Here is a 15,108-nt window from a genome sequence, read left to right as displayed (position 1 = left end):
AAGATGGAGCGTATCAATGATGGTAGACTTTTGCTGGATGTTACAGCGCGATGTACCCAAAAAAAATATACAGCAGGCAATCAATTAAAAGAAGTTTCCTCACAAAGCGTTAAAGATGCCATTCTCATAAGGAATAAAAAAATTAGTTAGATTATTAACCAAGAATTATTATAAACATCTTATTTTCCTAAATAAATTGCTTAATTTTTTTTTGTTAATTGTGAAAAAACCTGACGTGATACAAAAAAATGAATTGTATTTTTGTAATCAGGGCTCCAATGTTATACAAAATCAGTTATCAAAATCAAAACATCGATTAAAAAGTTTTGTTTTGCAGGCCTGTGTTATTGATAAGGTATATTTGAGAATTTTTTTAAATTTTTTTGTTAATAAATAAGGCCGTAACAGTTTTATTAGTTTTCTGAAATAAATTGTTAATTTACCTATAAAGTTTTTACACTAAATGAATCTGTATCTGCTAGCCCATCAAACCCTGGTGGCACAATTACAAATTTTGACTTGGTTAGCTAAATAATTCGCTTTTTTATTTAAACGTAAACCAGACGGGTGATTTACGGCACAATGGTATAATTTCCCAACAAAGGTATAGCCGACCGTTTTAAACCTTTTTGCCATAAAATTGACAGTTTCCATTGTCACCTAAATTTACGACAGCACAAGTAGCAGGTCATAAATAAAAATGATTTTGAAAGTTGAAATGTAAAACTGCGTTTAATTCAAAATCTAATTGGTATTTTTTTCCGTCGATTTCGTAAATAATTATAGGAAGTGAATCTGGGTAGGTTGGTATAAAAATCAGAATTTGACTTTTTGGTTGAAATTTACATTTTAATTTTTTTTTGGCTTTGTTTGTAAGTGAAAAATTATCAAAAAATTATGAAATGTACCTTACCAATAGCCAGGTAAGTCTGAAAAATTTCGACAATTTTATTTAATTAGAAGTCGCGATTTCTCGCGTGCGCGTATACGATGCCCCACCCGGTATTGTGGGTTGCATTTTCAATTCTGTCGGGTTTTACGTTCAACCTCATTAATTACTAATTAATGATATTAATTTGGAAATTACATCCTACCGCACTATATAGGCAGTTAACAATTATGTCGAATAAAACTTTACGTCGCTATCATTCTAATTTAATTTGTCTGGCGTTTGTACAAAATGTGGATGCACAATAAGAACACAAAAGCCTCAGGAATATATCGCGGTATGCCATTGAAATTTACGGGAAAGCGCCGTGCCATTTTGAAGTATATATCTTCATTGTAAGACTGTCATCAGCAGGTAACGCAATCCCACAGGTAATAATATATCATAATAACGCTCAGGGTGCTTCATTGTTGCCATTCAACAGATTCACCATAGACGAAACGTTACCAACAACAGAAAATATTCGATTTGATCTGTCAATCTTAGGCGTCTAGAAGAATTAAATATGTAATTTTAAAGTTGCCGCGGAAATTGATCTCGCTTTGAATGAAATCAAATAGGAAAAAATGATTCGAGGGGAGTGAACAGTTTTAGTTTTATAGGAAGGAGTATTAAAAATAAGTTCCATTAGTGACTGACTAAATGGTTTTATTGACGGAAGAAAGGGTCTCCAGGTTCGCTTAACAGTGGTTTATTTAAAGATTTCTTAAAATATTGTAGAACGATGGCTCACCTCCAAAAACTAGTTCTTTTCTCCGCTGCAAATATGCTGTCATAATATGTCAATAGTTTTATCTTGGTTAAAGACGTTAAGTACACTTTGTATCGAAAAATGGGTCAAGTTGAGTTGGGGTTTACGACAGGCGAATTAGTCATCTGTAATGATCATTTTTCTCAATTTCTAAATTTCGAGAGCTTCGAGTTCTTATTTCCGTTTTCACCTTTTCGCCTAATCAAAATTTAATGTTTGGGTAATTCCCCTGCGCCGCATTCACGTTTACCTCTACAGGTTTTAAATGTCTGCGAGTTTGTTAAAGCGTTTAATTAATTGTAATTCTCTTCTGAATCATGATTGTTATTATGTAAATGTGTTTTTCTCAAGGAAGCCGCCGAGTAAGAAAAAAAACCGAATTTCCTGTTTCTGCGAAACAGAGCGTGAACAATTCCCTCGATATTATTCCCAACATTTTTTTGTTCCAGAGAGTGCAGCTCTGCAAATCGCGACGGTGTTCTTAGTTTTTTGTGTTACTTTTAGTCGTGAGTGATTATTAAATTGTCGAGTGTGACACGTTCGAGGTGTCTGGCAAGTAAAAGTAATTCCTCGATTGGGGAAGTTAATAAGTTATCCGATGATCTCCATAACTTCATTCCTGCCGGTTAAACCCAGATATAGCTAATTCTAGTCGTCTTTAATCATGGCACTTCTTGAACTGAAATTACTTCCTCTCTTCCGTCCTAGAAAGAGAAGGGTGGTTCAATCAAATTGCTCATTAAATGATAAGGTTTAATATCCTGAATTAAGCCTGATGACTGTAAAACTAAAAGAAGCTTATGAAGTCGCGCGCTTACGAAAAGTGGAAGGGCTTATAATGTGAAGATGTGTAATCAACGTCAGATGTTGAGTAAATACATCCGCCGTTATACAAACTGTACATTGCATGTGAGCGGCGACGGAATGACGAGATATTTCATCTTGGTTGCATGGTATTATCTTCCTGACAAAATATTTACTGCTGGAAATTATCTACGCAGTTCTGAGGAAAATCTCAAATTAAAACAAAGTACTTGAAATTTATTGGGGGTTGTCCTTTTGATAATCTCATATTTTCTCATATACAATGTATTTCACGGGTGGTAATGAGCCCGACGGATTTGAAATGCAACCCACAATACATTTCCAAAGCAAACTTGGACATCTACGCGTCCATATCCAGGTTCGCTTTCCAAGTGTATTGTGGGTTGCATTTTCAATTCCCTCGGGCTCATTATCACTCGTGAAATACCTTGTATGTACTATTATAGTTCTCACGTACGAACTTATCCGGTAATCTTGTAAATTGTTCACTCCGTGTCTCATAAAAAACGATTTTCTGTTTCTGAAAAAATTGCACAGCCTAGTGTAATATTATTCTGATGAGACCGCAAAGGGGAATCGTTTGCGGTTAAACAATATGCTTAGATTGTCACGTTTCGAGCGCACGCGAGGTGCTCCACATCAACGTAGGTGGAGATAATGCCTGTGCTGCCAAGTTTACACTACAGATTAAGTAAGATTTATATAATTTGTTTGTCATTTCGTTGAGGTATGATTTATGCGGTCCAATTTGGTGCACTACATAAATCTACAACCCCAACGGGATCAATATAGAAAACCACCTGCTGGTCGTCTGTAGATAAGGTTGATTTTATTCAAACTGACCATCGACAAAATTTAATATAGAAAAGTAACATTTCTGCGCCCGCCTCACATTGGTCACAATCTCCCCCGATATGAACCAATAAATAATAAATGTGCGTCATGGGCGAACTCCGCCATTGAATATAAGGGGAGACTTCGATTCCGGTCATAAAATCGTTTATTGTGTTGCAATATCAAATTATTGTAATTGCGTAAGAAGCGTCGATCAGATTCCGGCGCAAATTACTCCTTTAACGTCCATAACAATATTTTATGTTCCCATATAATTAGGAGATTTTATTCCAGGCAGAGGTTCATTAACGAAGTTCAATCATTTTCCAGGACTCTCGCGCCAACCCAGCCTATTTGGATTTATTTTTATTTCAAAAAAATAAAAAACACCTGAACCAATTACGTATTGTCCGTGCGAAATAAATGAAGTCCTTGGAAGAGGATTCACGCGTTTTTATCTAACATGATCCTTCTTCGTGACGCTTGATTGAGCTTTCCTGTGTGGCCAATTTATAGTTTATGACGTGTCGTTAACTATGTTATGATGTCCAAATATCGTGAATCCAATTATGGTTCGAACCGGAGTGTGTGACGTAACATCGATCATGGCAGTGACCGGAAACGAACCTGCATGGGAATAAAAGAAGAATTTGGAGTAGAGCTCCGGCACTCACTATTGTGTCTGCGGTCGGACTATCGCGAACATAAAATAATAAGTCTGTTTAAAAGACTACAACGTGGACCTCTTGATGTAATTGCGGGACTCCATTGTTTGTCCAACAATACAGGTTTTGTTCAATTTAACCGTGCAGACTTGGTAGCCACTTGTCGAGTTCTGACCTATCCAATATTGCGTTATTTGAATCTCCCTCTTCACTCTTTCCCACGGAAAAGTTATATAGTTTACGAGTGGCTCAGTGCTCGAAGCGAAGCATCTGCAATCCCAAGACTCCGTCGTAAAACTATATTGCTGAAGTACTGGAATGTCATGAACGGGGTCGGTCGGGTCATGTAGTAAACGGCGGCGGAGATGCCCGGACCGTCACTTCGACATTCCTCAGACTCTATATATGGGATATTAAAATCAAAAACGGGCTGTGATGGAGCTTTCGTTGATCGAAGATGGTTCGGAACTCGACTAGAAGATTTATAGTGCACCAGACTGTATTACAACAGCCATTTTCCACAAGCTCGCGATGTATTATAAATGTTTGTGACGGGTATGCACGAGTCAATTGATTTATGTATTGCTATCAACAACACGAACCGTCATACATACACAATGTTAGAACATTTGCATCAAAGTACGGTTAAATGGAATAAATATCGAGGAACGGGCGTTGAAAGCTGCATAACAGCTCTTTTTATAAGAAAAGCTGGTTTTATTGATGATTCCCGGAGATGTTAATAGTACAGCAGCAACCGGCATGTAGCATGCACGACTTCTAGATTTTTTATTAACTCATAACGTGTTTTTGCTTTGGTAAATGTATTTAATTTTATCTTGATGGACTCATAAATTGTACCCGGGGACTGAAAACTCCGGAAGAATTTACTTTCTGACATCTGACATGAGATGTGTATCAGTTCCAACGTCTTTAGGTTGAAAGTAGGTGTAGTCTTCTTTATTCCGTATTTTAATTGGCAGAGAATTGCATAGACTACATCACCTCTTTAACAACAACGATTGATGTTCGCAGCCATATCAAGATTAGATCATAAATAAATCGTAACTGTTTTTGATTCATGGCTACTGTGTGTATAATGTATAAGTCGGGAATTTTATTGATGCCAAACGAGGACAGGTAACAGCTGCCTAAGCATAATGGCCATGAATTTGACCAAGTTTTCTTAATTGTAGATGTAGAATGGAATTAACTAGGTCATTAGTTCCACATAATAAGAATTAAAATTAAAATTTTTAAATGTAAAGTTCATTCACGTTGAATTTTCCTCGTCAAGGTCAAAAAATTATTTAATTTTTTGACAGTGTGATTTTTCCTTCAATAATATTTAAGCTGTGTATGGGACGTATTCTGTAACTGTTCCGCTAAATTTTTTAAAGAGCCTTAAATTAAGTTGTTATAGCAATCACCAATCAGGATTTGAAATTTTAAACGACGCTAAAATTTTAACGCCCCTTTAAAAATTACAGAATACGCCCCTATGTCGCTAATAAGGGCTGATAAAGTAACCATGTCATGCGTAGGCTGTAGAGGTTAGGTCGGGATTGGAAGTGGCTGCACTTAATTAACGCAATTTTCAAAGTAGCTGTTAATAAACTTTTTTTTCTTTCCGCCATGGTAAAATTACCCAGGAATAGGATAGGAATAGAATTTTATGAAAATATCTGTGACTTTAATCACACGCCAAACTAACATTCAAAATTAACGACGTCAAATCGCTCTAACACGATAATGTGAAAATTACTAGGAAAGGAGGCGGAGTTTGCAACATGACAATTTGACAGGGAAAATCCAACGTGAATGAACTTTATATGTAAGGAAACGATTAGAAGGAAAATTAATCTCACCTGGTTGTTCAAATTGGATATTTGTGGTTAACTTGTTCTAAATTTTGTGAGTAAAGTTCATTTTTTTTAAACAATTGTCAAAGTTTTGGTATGAACCACTAGTTATTTGATGATGGTTATTAGGTTGGCAACGTAAAATGTCAATTGTATGTCAGCCATTTTGATGTGAAGGCGCTTGCGCTACTGAAGCCGCAATTACTTTTAAATTTAAACTGAAAAGTAAAACGAGTTTCCGAAAGCAAGGATCTGGACGGCACCTGACACAACGAGAAAAATGAGCTATGATTAGATTATGTGAAGAAATGCAGACAGAAAAGCCGACCATACTAATGAAAGAAAATTATTGACATAACCTCAAATCTGATGGAGGGAGATTTTACTTACGATACAGGTATTTCGAAACGAAAGGTTTTCGGGTGGGATAGTCTGGTCTATGAGGGAATTTTGACATTTACAATTGTTTAAAAAATGGACTCTGGAACCTTTTGATTATGTTCGTTTGGAATGATGTCAGATGCAAATTATCTTTCAACAATTTTACTCGATGGTAATAAAAATTTACGAGCAATAGCAATCTCCGAAGGCGTTCCATTGTTGACAAAATGTGCAATCAACGTCAACAAGTGTACGTTATCGTAATATACTTTAAAATAAAATTACCATAATTACGTGAGAAACTTGAAAATTTTATTGTGTAGTGGTACAGTAAGTTGTCAATTTTATTCCATAAAATTATTATTTTAAATAATTTGTATCGGGTAGTTCGTCAACGAGATCGGTGTAGACAAATCCGGTGTTACGTTGCACATCTTGATGTTGAGTTCTTTGCGTGACGTCCTTTCAGATTTAGGCAATTTGTCGCTTACTCTTGAAAAAACTCGTGAATATTTGGAAAACATGTAAAGATGGACCAGCTGGTCGCGGTTGCAGTGAGGCGTGGACAGACCGCATTCTCCACATTCCGAACCAGGTAGCATAAGGAAACTTTACCGAGATCTTCCAATCTTATAGAAATGCCTCCCACTCATCTCTCCGCGAAACATTCCACGACGATTCTTTCGCTCTCTCATCCATAGGCAAAACCGAATTTATTGGACTTTTCTAAGCACGGAAAAAAATCACCCCTCCGCAGCTCTACAAATTGATTTAACCTGAAAACTTGGCTAAAACTCAACCGAACTGATTTGAATAAATGTCGTTAAGGATGCGTCTAAATGAAACCACCGCTGATGGAGCCAGTTTTTCCGTGACTATCTCGACGATTTATAAAAAAACCATTCCGGAGAAGGGATTCTATTCCGTGGCCATTATTAACGAGAGCGGGTGATAATTCAATCCACCACTTTGGGTATTAGTGGCTTCTTAGGGGAGCCGCTCAGATTTAGGGACAACTCTCGGCAATTTTCGCTTTGCCTAACCAAATACGAAGAACGAACGTAATTCATGGAGGCTGAAGGTTGGACTGGATGACGCAAAAATCAAAAAGTTCTCGAGCAAGACAGGCCAATAAACCCAAAATTGGCAATGAACTTTACGATCCCTTACACCTTCTTATTGCGTCTGCTTGCCTTTTCGCTTAAATTATTTACTTGGAGGGTTTCCCCTGTGAGGATGCACCTGTAATAAACTTGAGAGACAGCCTGGAATTTAATATGTACTTGCTTCAAAGTCAATTCACGCAACAATTCCATGGTCTTTTCACACTAGGTGGGCACTTTGAGTCGGTAGTAGTTTAAGACAAAGCCCTTCAACCGATGGGTGTTCATGTCAAGTTGACTTAACTTAAACGACGCGTCGGTGTGCACCCAACTGTTGATAGAGTTTTTGTGTACCGTAAAAGGGTTGGTTAATCTTCAAGTTTTCGCGCACGCTTCCTGCACGAAATTTCACAGCTAATCAGTTTTATTTTGCAAGAAACAAAAAAACACCCGACCGTGAATTAAACGAATTTCTTCTGCTTCCTGGTTAAGAAATAACTGGTACTGCTATTCAAGCCGCAGTCTTAATTGAGGAAGTCGAAAAAACGACGAAAGAAGAGCGACTGTTCCCAAGACATGTAATTTTATTAATCAATTGTTGAATTTAAACGGTGGCGAAAGTGAAACTTTTGGATCATCTACGTTTTCATAAAAGTGAATTATCGTTAAATATTTGTGTAGCAAACCGTTTTCTTCGTAATTTATTGCCAATGAGGCTCGCTTCAATTCCTACTTAATTAAAGGGAGCAGAGTTCGCCACCTCCCCAAATTCCCGTTGAAAAACGTGATAAAGTTCATTGTGAGGATAATGCAGACCCACATAAACTTGCCTTTTTTAATATCGTCTCACTTTAACAAAGGGACAGGTCTTTTCTTCCGTAACAATTACATTGTTATTTCAGTCATCTAACGAAAATATGACAACTAATCTAATTCATTTCTGCGACATTTTTTTTCATAGGGATTGACAATATTTTTCGTTGGTTGAAGAAAACATGATTTGCCGACGCAGCGACGGTTCAACCCCAAGCTTAATTCATCACACGTTGAAAATTTATTCGTCAAAGTACAGGCGAAATAATTAACAAATTTACATACAGGTCTAGTTTGCACGTCTTTCCACTATTCGAGCCGTTTTGTCGGTATTAAGCTGCGGCCGGGAATACAATCACGCTTCTCGGGAACATCCCCGGTTGACTTTTAAATTGATGAAACAAAGGCGCCGTAATTTGTACCTCCTACTTCCTGCGGCCTTACGCTATTTACATGCAAAGTTATTGCGGTACAGAGCATCTTCTTCAGGCTGGGAGTCTGTAATCTGGCGTTGTTGCTACTGCGAGATTTATTCCAGTATCCTTCGACTCGCATTCTAATTTTTATTGTTTCGTTCTGTAACACAAATGGGGATTATCGCGCTTGAATGTTAATAAACGCAATTAGAGCGGGGGTTGAATCCATCACAGACAAGGGGCTATTTTTTACTGTTGTTCTTCGGCAACTGTTACGGATAATAAAAGTTTTGATTACCGAATAACAGTTTCATTGCCTCCATTAGAATTAAAGATGAAGATTTATGAGAGCTGATAAAATAACAGTAACTCAAAGTGTGCTCGATTGGTTTAATGGAGTCGTTTTATAATATTTTTGCGAATAGTTTTTTTATCGACAGTAGCATGAATATTCATGTTCTTGTGGACGTAGAAAAAAAATCTGTATACGCTTTGCAAGTGATATTTCCGGGATGCAAGATTAATCTCGTGCATTCACACGAGCTGCAAGTCAAACTGGTTAATCCCTGCAAAAATTAATAAACACTAACAAGTTATGATTTTTTTCGTGATAGTTAAGAATTCACAATTACATTTTTTCGTAAATATTTTCAGACAACATGCATAATTTATTATTCAAGTTCATTCTGTTGGATTTTCCACTTCAAGGTCAAATTATTTAATTTGTTGACAATGGGTGTGTTTTATTGCAAATGTCCTAATCGATCTAGAACAAGTAGAACAGTACAACCAATAAAACGTTTTGTGGATGAGAGTGGATATGACAAGACAAGTTGGCGCTGAAATTTAAATTTTGCATGAGTCCATGAACCTAACCAAACGTTTTTTCACTCTAACTTTCACTCCACTATTTGGGAAAGAGTGGAAATCTAAAGTGACGGGTGCAGGATTTGACAATAAAACGCATAAAGTCTATCTCAATTCTAAATTTCCACCAATACTGCATTCTACGTTGGAAATACAACCGGCAACACTGTTTGGTGAAAAATGCATCAAATTATATTTTGTATTTGTTAGGTTATCTGTCAATTTCCGTTTTTGCAACTCTAAATTTTAGAATAAAGGAAAAGAACGAAAACCTTTTTTAAAACGCAGCAAGTAAGTAGGTACTATCCCGGACACGGAATCTTGGCCACGACTGACATTTAACTGACAAATATGTGTGAACTGGCCTTTATTGAATATAACCCAACTTTTGACTCGATAATGCCATTTCCCTGCTTTTTTGATGTCACAAGAAAAACTTCAAAGTGATTTTTAATAATTGTCATTTATTAATGACACTAATGACTGGTTTACATCATTCTATTAGAAATGTCTAAAAAATGTTGGCCAAGATTCCGTGTCCGGAATAGTACATTGGTAGAAAATCAAATTCTAAAAGCAAAATAAACTTATGAACTAATTTTAATGTTTTCGAATCATGGTTATAAAATAATTAGATATTATGTGTATTGCCAACTTTGGTTATAAGAATCCCTAATTTAGAAATATTTTTATTTTGACAACATAATTCAACAGATAGAAATTTAGAATTGAGACAAACTATAGAATGATCATTCCGGAATCAGGATGGTGCCAATAAAACGCACCCAGTGTGATATTTACATCAATAATATTTTAGATGTGTATGTCGCCAATACGGGCTGATAAAGTAACCATGTCATGTGTAGACTTAGACTGTAGAGGTTATGTATTCGCTGTCAACAAGTCAACTTTTCGCTATGGTAAAATTACCCAGGAGTAGAATAGGAAAATTAAAGACGTCAAATCGCTCTAACACGATAATGTGAAAATTACTAGGAAAGGAGGCGCAGGTTTGCAACATGACAATAGGGAAAATCCAACGTGAATGAACTTTACTTTACAAGTATCGGGTGTTCATTTCAATTTCTCCTCAAAGCTGGTGTTGAAGAGTCGATTGTGAACGCACCACGGATAGCTCACGGATCAGCTGTTTAAATCTAACCTCACTTTTTGCGTCGTTTGTGTTTTTACTCCGCAAATTGACGAGTGGTGCGTTCACAATCGACTCTTCAACGCCAACTTTGACAGGAAATTTAAATCAACACCGGATACATAGTTTGCATTAAAATGTTGATAATAAAGTAATTATCTTCTTAAATTTTAGAGCAGTGCATAAATGGACGGTTATTTTTTGCAGAAAGAGTGTTTGCCTCCCATATAATTGCTTGATGAGGAGCCGAGATTTCCGTCTAATGAGTTTTGCCATTTATCTATACGAGTTTCAACTAGTAATGCAATAAATATGCAAACTGAAAGCGGAAAAAAGTGATTTTGCATAATTTTATGTAAATATATTTGAGTTTAATAACAACTAGGAATGTTAATAGTCCTTGACTGGCCGTTGCTATTAACGTGAATTACCTAATTAATTCGTTTAATTAGTCAATCCGGAGTCAAATTTGACTGATGATCTATCAGGATGACGCCGGATTTTTCAACTTTTTCCACTTTGGCACTGTGAGCAATCCGATCGGAATGTGAAAAATGTTCTGGTATCTGTTCAATTAGCGTGTTTTCGCCGACTAGATCCGTTTTGTTCGATAGAAAATTCACCATTTTTATCGGCTTCTTTGAAGTAATCATCTTGAAAGGGCCGTTCGGGTGCATATTCAACGTGGAAATCGGCAGCTGTCCTATCTGTTAGCTATTAAGGTTGAGCTCGATTTCATCAATTTTAGTAATCAAATACTTTACACTCCGCTTAATCCCTTGTTTGCGATGTTCCACCTGAGTCGTTCTCGCATTCAAAATACTTGAAATATTTCCCAGGGAAATTTTAATTTAAGTTCCTCGTTTCAACGCGTGGATTATTCTCGTGTCGGTTTTTATTTAACAATTTTTGAATAATTTATACGGGCATCATCTTGTTTCCGCTCGGTGAACAACGGCGGAGATCTTCGCCGGTCAAACACTGCATTAACAACGAACTGGTCATACTCTCCACTAACATAATTGAAATATTTGGTTAACCTCCGTCATCCCCATTAGTCTCAAACCCGAACCGCAGTTGCCAGGTTATTGTGTAGTGTACAATTACCGCCCGCATTGTATTTTATTATCGCGTCCCGGGGCCTAATTTAAATCCGGCAATATGCATATGAATGTGAACGTAACAATATTACTTAGGTAAGGATGGTTTCACACGGAACGGAGTGTATTGTTCTTCGCCGTCGCGGGGCAAACTTTTAATGTTTATGAATGGCCCGGGCTGCCACCCCCTCTAGACATGTTACATTTATGTGGTCGTCGACCAAAACAAAGAGTTTACACGCTTAAAATTAAAATTTTACAGATTTGCATATTCTCCTCGTTTGTAAAAACTATACCATTGTGCACGGAGCGTCGCTTAATAAATTTATTAAATGAACTTGCAAATCACGATCTTTTTGTTTCGCTGTTATTGTTCTTTATGGCACGTTTGCTGCGATCAAAACGTCGGTGCCGTTCCGGCGATAAGGCCCATTTACACTTACTGCTACATTATTGTCCTTTATATTCCAATTCTACACTTATTCAACAGCGATACCACCCTGGATGTATTGAAAGCGGAATGTTCATTAAACACAGCGAGGAGGCAGAAACACGCCTTGAATTAATGACTTTTTGTGAATGGAAAATACATTTTCTGAAAATCAATCACATCTTTAAATTGCCTGCTGCACAAACGGGACTTTTGATACGCGTTTTATTGCCACTGGGGACAGTAATTTCAGGCCAAAAGTTGTTAACGTTTTTTAATATGTATTTCAAACTCTGTAACATTTTGGTTGGGTATTTGCATTGTGCCAAGGATTCGTCTTTCTTGACAGAAGTTTGTAAACAATCAACAATAAAAATAATTAAAGAATTAACGGTGTTAGATTTAGAAAGACCAATTTGGTGGTTCCAAAATTAGAATGTTAAATTTTATTAGGGTGGTAGTAGCACGTTTGTTTTATAAAAGGAGTAGGCCACCCAAATGGAATTTCAACAGACGGAATATAAGAGGGCATTAACTTGTCGTGTAGACACGGCATCGCCAATTCACCGTGCACAATTTCTTTTTAAGCTAGGTGTTCAGTAACTCGCATCGTACGCTAAAAATAGATACATTTAAATTAAATGCAGCTACCAGGCTACCACTAAATTGAATAACGTTGCTTGAAAGAGAAAATTTCCCGACATAAATGCAGATGATATCAAAACGAAAACGAAAAGAAACACTAGCGAAGTAGTTGGATGATAAAATAAATTGATATTGTAAATTATGTACATACTTCTATTTCTCTTTAACGACTGACACAAATGACTTATAATTACGTTCAGAACAGTTAATATACGGTTGTTTTATTTTCCACTCGGTCGCATCCAGGTACAGGAAGATGTTTAATTTATTTTACTGATCATTAACTTGAAACAGTGATAGTAAGGATGTATCATTTGAAAAATGCAAAAAAATCAACTCGTTGTGGTGATGGACAAATTGCCAACAAGTGAAGGCACTGCTCAAAAAGTGCGATTTATCCCAGCGTACAATACGAGCTATAGTTGGCGCGGCGAACCAGTGGAGTAGTCACGAGGTATTCACGTGACAGTTTGAAAAGCCTCGTCAAATTGAGTTTTGTGGCTGGAAATTTAAATCTTTAAATCAAGAATGGATAGAAATTTCGGCTGCGTGCATTGAGCTGCACCATACTTCTGAACGCGCGCCCTTTAACCATCCCCCGAAAATCACGTGAAGATCATGCCAGTTTATTACTCCATTGAGTCGCCAGTGAACGCCCACCTTAAGCTGTTTATGTTTCCTTTAAATTACGTTAGCCATGGAAAATCCGTTAACACGTTTCCTGTTACTGGAGCAGAGATCCATGTGTGGAAGCCGGAATAAACAGTGCCACTAACTTTTGCAAGACGTTGTTAATAGCGCCGTCTATAACCGTTCACTTGGTACACAGCAATAAAACACTATTTATAAGTTTGTAAATAGGATCTTCTTAACATTTCCGGCCCGCTCCCGAAAGCGTGACTGTCTTTCTTTCATGTCGCTTTATCGTAGATTTTATAACATAATAAATTAAGGGTGGATTTGAGATGTTAAGCACGGGCATATCCGGGAAGTCATCGGGGTGTGACGCTGGTTCTTTGCATTTCGGCTAAACGTAAAGGCGCGGTTACAGCAGCGCTAATTACACGCTGGTATAAAGAAAAATTCTTGAAATTCCTGCACGTTTTTTCTTTCGCTAATTAATTAGTACGGCGAGCCGTCGCGTTATAGATTCCCGGAAAGACAATGTACATCGTGTGTAACGAAAGCGTTCAACAAATACATTCCTAGACCGAGTTGATGACCGGCAAATGGCGTCCGACGTCTTTGCACCGACGTATCCGGCACTCATGCAATCGCAATGAACGAGTCGTCCATGGTTACTTGGCAATTGTTTTATGTACACCTTTGTACAAACCGACCTTGAACCACAACTGGTTTCGCCAACTAAAAATAAGCTGGTCGGTGTGTAGCGCCGCCGACTTTTCTATTGCGTGTGTGGCGTTCTTTAGCCCTCCGGAATTTGAATAACGGCCACGGCGGTTAGTATTTCAGTGGATCAACTCACCGGAATTCCGTACATTGCGTACAGCAATGGTTGCAATTCGTCGTATTTTGAACTGATCGGAGGAATCGGAGCATCGTGATGAAAAACTTCATCATTACGTTATGCTCATCGATTTTCTTGACTTGGACGCATATCCGATAAATCTCGGTGAAGTATTCCTTTATGACTGCAAAGGTGTTTCTGCAATGCTAGTCGTGCCATCAGAATGGAGCGTGGATCTTTTCATGAACAAATTAAAACGGGTCACATGTAGAGCAAGCAATCGATGTTATTGTGCGGTACAGCACCGTTTGGTCGATAAAAACATATTGGGCAATAAAAGTTGAATATGAAGTTCCATGAAGGCAATAAAAGAAACACATGAAGGTCCCCTAAGGCGTCTTGTCGAACCGTATTTTGCGTTATTGTGAAAGTAATACTCCATCAAGAGCCGTTAAATACAATGTAACGCGAAGTTAAAAGACCGTCAAAGTCAATAAAAGCTCTTGAAGAGGATAAAAAGATGTAATGCAGAGTGGACCCTTTTGTGGTGTTGTCACAATGGCGTTATTTATCGTTGCAAAATAAGTCCGCCATAGGTGCACAAATCCGAGGGCCGTCCGATATGCGATTATGGTGAAGTGAAGCGAGTTCATTCTTTGCAAATAACGCAACTGAATGAGACTTCAATTATGCCATTGTATCCTGTGATGGGTCTCTCGAAAAGCCATCTCCTCCACATCATTATTCCATTGTAGGTTTTCACCCAAAAAATCCGGCCCTGCACACCGGGAGTCTGTTGCTGCCAAGGTACCATGAAGTGAAAATAATAAGCAGCACGGAATTCATCCT

General features: G+C 37.5%; 1 protein-coding gene and 2 long non-coding RNA genes across 4 annotated transcripts in view; 1 reads left to right on the top strand and 2 right to left on the bottom strand.

The window, feature by feature from the left end:
- LOC138135804 (EGFR adapter protein-like) overlaps positions 1-15,108 on the bottom strand; it is a 206,031-nt gene that overhangs the window by 8,044 nt on the left and 182,879 nt on the right. The gene's annotated exons all lie outside the window — the stretch shown is intronic.
- The window catches only part of LOC138135831 (uncharacterized), a 325,387-nt gene that overhangs the window by 161,983 nt on the left and 148,296 nt on the right, over positions 1-15,108 (top strand). The gene's annotated exons all lie outside the window — the stretch shown is intronic.
- Positions 1,581-10,462, bottom strand: LOC138135531 (uncharacterized). Its single transcript, XR_011161008.1, has 2 exons — positions 5,893-10,462; positions 1,581-2,404 (listed from the first exon to the last, which is right to left on the bottom strand). It is a non-coding gene; the product is annotated as an uncharacterized lncRNA (long non-coding RNA).

Source organism: Tenebrio molitor, chromosome 7 (genome assembly GCF_963966145.1).
Source record: "Tenebrio molitor chromosome 7, icTenMoli1.1, whole genome shotgun sequence".
Classification (NCBI taxonomy): domain Eukaryota; kingdom Metazoa; phylum Arthropoda; class Insecta; order Coleoptera; family Tenebrionidae; genus Tenebrio; species Tenebrio molitor.
Note: the sequence above shows the minus strand (reverse complement) of the source record. Positions and strands in the feature narration are given on the sequence as shown.